The sequence below is a fragment of the Halichoerus grypus genome, chromosome 3, assembly GCF_964656455.1.
Source record: "Halichoerus grypus chromosome 3, mHalGry1.hap1.1, whole genome shotgun sequence".
NCBI lineage: Eukaryota > Metazoa > Chordata > Mammalia > Carnivora > Phocidae > Halichoerus > Halichoerus grypus.
In genome coordinates, this window is record NC_135714.1 from 157,574,326 (window position 1) to 157,580,318 (window position 5,993).

The following is a 5,993-nucleotide window of genomic DNA, read 5'->3' on the forward strand; positions in this document are numbered from 1 at the left end:
GGCTAGACCATACAAATCTGCTAGTTAAGTCCAAGCAGCAATCTTTTCCTGACAACACATGTAGAATTAATTAAATAAGCAAAAAGCAGAAATTAAAACACACCCATAATCCCATTACCAAGTACCTCCATTGTTACCATTTTCCAGGTTCTATTTTATAGTTACACATATTTTGCTCAACAAAACTAAGATCATGCTACACAAACCCCTTTGTTACTTGCTATTTTCATAATTATATAGGTAATTCTCCTTTAACTGCAAGTATTAAAAATCAGCTTCAAAATGGCTAAAGCCAAAAAAAAAAAAAAAAAGGCAAATAAAGCATCAAATGGAATTCCAAGATTTTTAACAGCCAGGCAGCCAGTGCAGGAGACCCAAGGGCCTGGCTTCTTCCTCCTTCCCATTCCCTTTTTTTTGCCTTCTTGGGCTCTTTCCCCATACTTCTCTGAACATCTGCTCCATCCTTCACTAATAACTAAAAAGTTTCGTTTGTGTTTGCATATCCTATCCCAGGCCTAATATTAAATATTTCTCTCTTTTTTCTTAATTCAACTTTTCTCAAGCTTTACCTACACCCCTCCCCCATCAAAAAACCATTTCTTGGATGTGTTTTAAATAAATTCTACTATTTTTCTGTTTTAGAGTTCATTAATTTATTAAAATGTATTCATTCTTTCCTTCTAGTTTCCTTGGGTTTGTTTTGTCATTCTTTTTCTAGTCTCCATTATTTTCAATATTCCCTTAAAAAAAAAAAAATAAAAGGCACATATGAACTTTCACCAGGTGCTTTCTTTAGATGATCCTCCATCCTCCAACTTTCTTATTCAAAGAACGATTCTAATGTGGGTACATTTAGGGGTGGCTAATGTGAACACTTCCTGTTGCTTGGGGGCCACTGAAGCAGTACTTCTGAAAACGCAGACAGAGCCCTTCAGACTCTGACCACTCCTGAGAGTTCTGGAAGGGCCTGAATTTAAGCAGGAAATGACTCTCGCATTTATCACATGCCTCCTGCTTGCCAAATACTGTACTAATGTCAACGTATATCCAGAAAGGAAGATGGTGTAATCTCCAGTTTACCAACTAAAAATACATGGGCAGAGAACTTAAGTGACCGGCCCACTTCCACAGCTAGTAAGTGGCAGAGCAAAAAGGTGGCCTGTATGGCTCTGACTCCAAGGGCCACACTCTTTCCACTTTTGTGTGTGCCTCCCAAACAATTCTGAAAAAGAACCAAAAAGCTAAATAAGAAAAACCTGGCTAGAGCAGTACTGAGACCCACAAAACTTTTAGGGTGCTTATATTTAACATTTCCGGCATCACAGAGGCGAGCAGGTTATCTATATCTACATCCATCTATAGATATATAGATAGATATTTATAATCACCAAATATTTTTCCATCCTCTGCGTTTTTCTCGATTTTCTGAAGAGGTGAACTATGAGGATGCAGTAGAAGCAGCTGTTTTGGAAATATTGCCTTTTCTTTGTTCTGAATGCTATTTAAACATTGGCAGGGGGCCTCATTAAAGATGAATCGTTGAATTAGCAAGTAGTGTTGTAGCTAGAAGAGACAGCATGTGCTCCCTGTGGTGAAAACAGATTTGCACAAAGGAGGGAAGGTTTGGGGGTCTGTGGGGGTGGGAGATGGACAGAGGGTGAAAAGTCCTGAGACACACAGCAAAGTCAAGTGTTTTACAATGTTCTCCAACCTGCCCACTGCCCCGGGGAAGCGCAAGAAGGCTGAAAGAGAAGCTCCACCTCCTGAACTACGGAGGGGAGAGGGAGCCCTTCGCTCGAGGATAATAGTGGTTATTAATAACCTCTACTTCCTCCCCTATACGGTAGGGTCTTGTAGCTCCAGATAATCTAAAGACTTGGCTACCAACACCCAATAACAACAAAAACAATGAATGATTCCAAGATAACCCCTCTCTCTGCCCTCCTCCCCATATGCCTTGTCTATCTTGGAGGTGGTGAAGAGGTATTAGCAGGTTTATTTCTTTGAATCAGTGATTCTGTTCCCACATTGTTTTCTCACATTCGTGATGGCTTCAATTTGCCTACAGGTTTGGAAATGAGAGAGGCATGCCAACAGGGACACCTCACCATGCATGAGGTGAGCAATTGTCCCGGATGCTCTCTGAAGTTGAGATTCATCCCCAAGTGGTGTTTCCTGGGGTGTGTCATTTTATTTGGACCTATTCTTTCCCCTGAATCCTTGGTGCTTCAGAATTTGGGGAGGGAGAAGGAGAGAGTGGGAAATGGATGGAGGGTGAAGAGGGGAAAGGAACCAATCATTACGGAGTCTCTACTATATACCAGTGACTGTGCCAGGTGCCGTGACACATATTGTTCATTCCCCATAGCGACTGAAGGAGAGAGTTTGATTCCCATTTTACAGGTAAAGAAACTGAGGCTCAGAGGGAATAACTTGCTCAAAGCCACATAGCTGATAAATCACCCATTTGGAACTCAAAGCCAGATCTGTCTGACGTCAAGCCCAAGCTTTTGATCTGATAATTCTCATAGATATTCACAAATATGGTTTTAAGAGAAAGGACTTGTGGATCTGAGTTGGTAGCCCAAGCTGAAGATCCTAAAAGGCTTTGTCTCGGATTAGCTCTCTTCCATGGAGACCTGAAGGAATTCCTGCCCTGGATCTCTGGCAGGAACTCATCTTGTTCCCTTCTTTGACTGCCACCATGCCAGCCCCTGAGGCCACTGCCTAGTTGGGCAGAACGTGTAAAAGAGCCAAACCCAAACAGCCGGGCCTCCAAAGCAATCTCATTCAGAACCATTCTACTTGCAAAGTGTCAAGCTTCCTGCTTTGCTGACCTTCTAGGCCCCAGACCTTTAGATGGTACGAGGCCCTAACATACACCCCTTCCCTTAACCAACCAGGCAACCCTTTTGTATTTCTTCTCCAGAAAACTGTGCACTTGACGTACAGACAGAGATGGGCTTACAAAAGGCCAAGTGGCAAATCTACACCAACCATCTGAGTGGAGAGGATGCTGGACAAGGCCCCCTGTCCCGAAACATCGATCACACTGTCTACCATGCCCCCCTCAGCCTCCCATAAGTTTGAGACTAGAAGCCTTTGGTAGTATGCAGGGTCCCTTAATCCCAGCTGTGAGATGGGTCACACCTTAGAGTCACCAGATTGAGCTGGGGTTACTGACGTAGCTGTGAGCAGAGATACCGACCAAAAGACAAATTCTGATTTCCTCCCAAGTGTGCTCAGAGGTGGTCCTGCTAATTGCTCTCCTTTGAGGTTCTAGTGTGTGCCCTCATCTGGATCTCCACACCCTTCTCATAGCTGCAGGAGTGTCAGAGTATCCGGAGCCCATCACCACGGGAGACACAAAGCAAACAGGAGTGGCTGGTAAGGCTTCGCACACCTGTGGGTCCTTTTACCTAAGTCTGCTAATATAGCCCCTTTAACTTAGCAGTTCAATCACACCCCTGCTCCCATTCAGATTGTGCCAAAAGCCAGCAAAGGCTGACTGGCTTGCCAACACTTTACCAGAAACGTCCAGAATGGTCCTCAGTTCATTGCCTCAGATTCTTGGATGGCAGCTTCCTGTTTCCCATGCCATACCCTTCTTTTTGCTCACCCGCTGCTGACACTCGCCTGTCCCCTAACTCACCCCCTTCAGGTCACCCAACACTTAGCTGCTGCTTTCTTTGGGCTCCGGGTGCAGACTAGCCTAGAGACAGCCTGCCCCAGAATCTGTTTCCCTGGGGAGTTACCAAAGGGTCCCCTGGCCACCGTGTTCTTTGTTTGTTGGGACGTCATCACTAAAAGGCATTTTGTAAAGCCAGCTCCAAGGAGCTCCCTGCTCTGAGCTACACGCCTCTTTAAACTCACGGGCCACTCTGACCTGAATTGTAAAATGAAATGGCCTAATACAAGCATCGGACCAAACAGTTGCTAGATTTCAATTGAGTCTCACCTCTTTAATCTTTATTAGTTGTGTGATGTTGGCCGAGTTCACTTGTTTGAGGCTCAGTTTTTTCACCTTTAAAATGGGAGGATACTCTATAACCCACAGAGTGAGTGTAAGTCTTCAACGACTAATGTACATTAATGCAGCTAACTCAGTGCCTGGCACACAGTAAGTAATCAGTCAGAGGGTTCTTCCCCTAAGCCTCCAGCCCAAACTGGCTGGCTTTCCTGTTGAAGGATGGCCCCAATTAGAATGGCTTATTAGCCCAACTGAAACCACACACACTGACAAGTCAGAATGTCAGCACGACCTGCAAACAATCAAGGCAGCGTGTTTTAAAGAGCAAACTACACACTTATGACTTATGCTCATAGGGTAGAAATAGGTAACCATTTGTCACAGCTTTCTGTGGTTAGGATAGAGATGCATGGTCTCCTTCTGAGAGCAAGGATAGTATTAAACTTGGACGTGGACTCTACCTGAAAACCTTCTACCTCACTGTGTTGAGTTCACGGACTATTGTTTTAAATCTTTTCAATGTTTCTACTAATCTTGGTCTTTCCGTATTTTTGGAATGCAACCACCTCATTTCCTGCATACAAGAAGAAAGGAGAAGAAAAGGGTCAAGTGCCTAGAAACAAGGACCCATATATTTTCCTTCTCTCTTTTGAGACTAAATACTACATAACTTTATAGCCAATGATAAGCAAAGATGCTGCCTTAATCAGGGGACATGGGGACAGTGAGCAGTTTATGATTTAAATGAAAAGGCTTTCCTGATGACCAAAAGCATTCCAGGAGGAGGATCTCGCCAGCCACACTGTTTTGTTGCTAGGATAAAGAACGCGTGTCTCATAAGCTGACCTTGCATGACATGTCTAAACAGACAGGTCTTCCATTAAGAAGGTTTTGTTTTGTACTATTCGGTACCTCTGCCTTCCCTGTACTTTCTCAGGTTGGGTCAAGAAAAAAAAAATTGTACCAAAAAATGTACTCGAAACTATTGATTTCTGTTGTGCTAAAGCCCCTGACATTCTGGCGCGATGAAGATATTGCTCTGGACCCTGTGAGCCTTCTCATACTTCTCTTCTGCTTATGAGGGTCTCTGAGGATGGTATTAAAGATATTGTAGTTCCCACTTTCTGACTGTGGGATATCAGCAGGGTCTCTCCTGTGTAAAGAATAATTATCAGCACTGCTGTTACCTCTAGTAAGTGTGTAATTACATGCTCGGTTTTGTGGGCTCTAGGCTGTGCAATTTTAAATTATACAATAATGTCAAATTCTCTCTCGCTCTCTGTCTCTAGATTTCTCTCTCTTTCTCGCACTCTTTTTTTTTTTTTATTTGAAAGGGGAGGTGGGTAAATTTTTTTTTTAAGAGACAGAAAGAGAAGACTGTGGGAGAGTCTCCCCCCACACATACCAACAGAAATGACAGCCTGGTAATCAGGGAAGGTCAAACATTGCCTCTTCATGCCAGGATTTCAAGCTAAGAGGAAGCCTCTTGAAAAATCAGGATGTATTTGGCAGGGAGGGAAGGGGATGAAACGAAGGGAGAAAGGATGGCCCCAAAGCCGGGGGGGGGGGGGGGCGGTGGAATGAGAGGAAAAGAGTAAAGAAGGATAGGGAGAAGGTGCAAAGGTGGGGGGCAGGAAGGGTGGGGAGCAGGAGGGGCGCGGGGACAGCATCCCCAGCAACATCTCATCCAGAAAACCAGGGGGTGGGAAGCGTTGTCCGACCGCCGATTGCCCCCCAGAAATTCAAGTAGCCGGAGTCCGCCTCAGTGTGAGGTTTGGGGCCGAACAGTATCAGCTCTCCGCTAAGGAAAAGTACCCGAGCAGACGGACAAGCCGCACACGCGGCCCGCAAGCCCTGGAGTCTGTCCCGCACCTGGTCCGCGGGCCGGCCGATCAGCGAGCGCCCGCCGCGGACTCCCCCTCCAACCCGCGCCTGCGCATCCCGGTGGCTGGCGCCCCAAAGCTCCGGCTTCTGGGTGTCCTGGAAAAGCCGCTGTGGGTCTTTTCTCCCTCTCTGCTTCCCT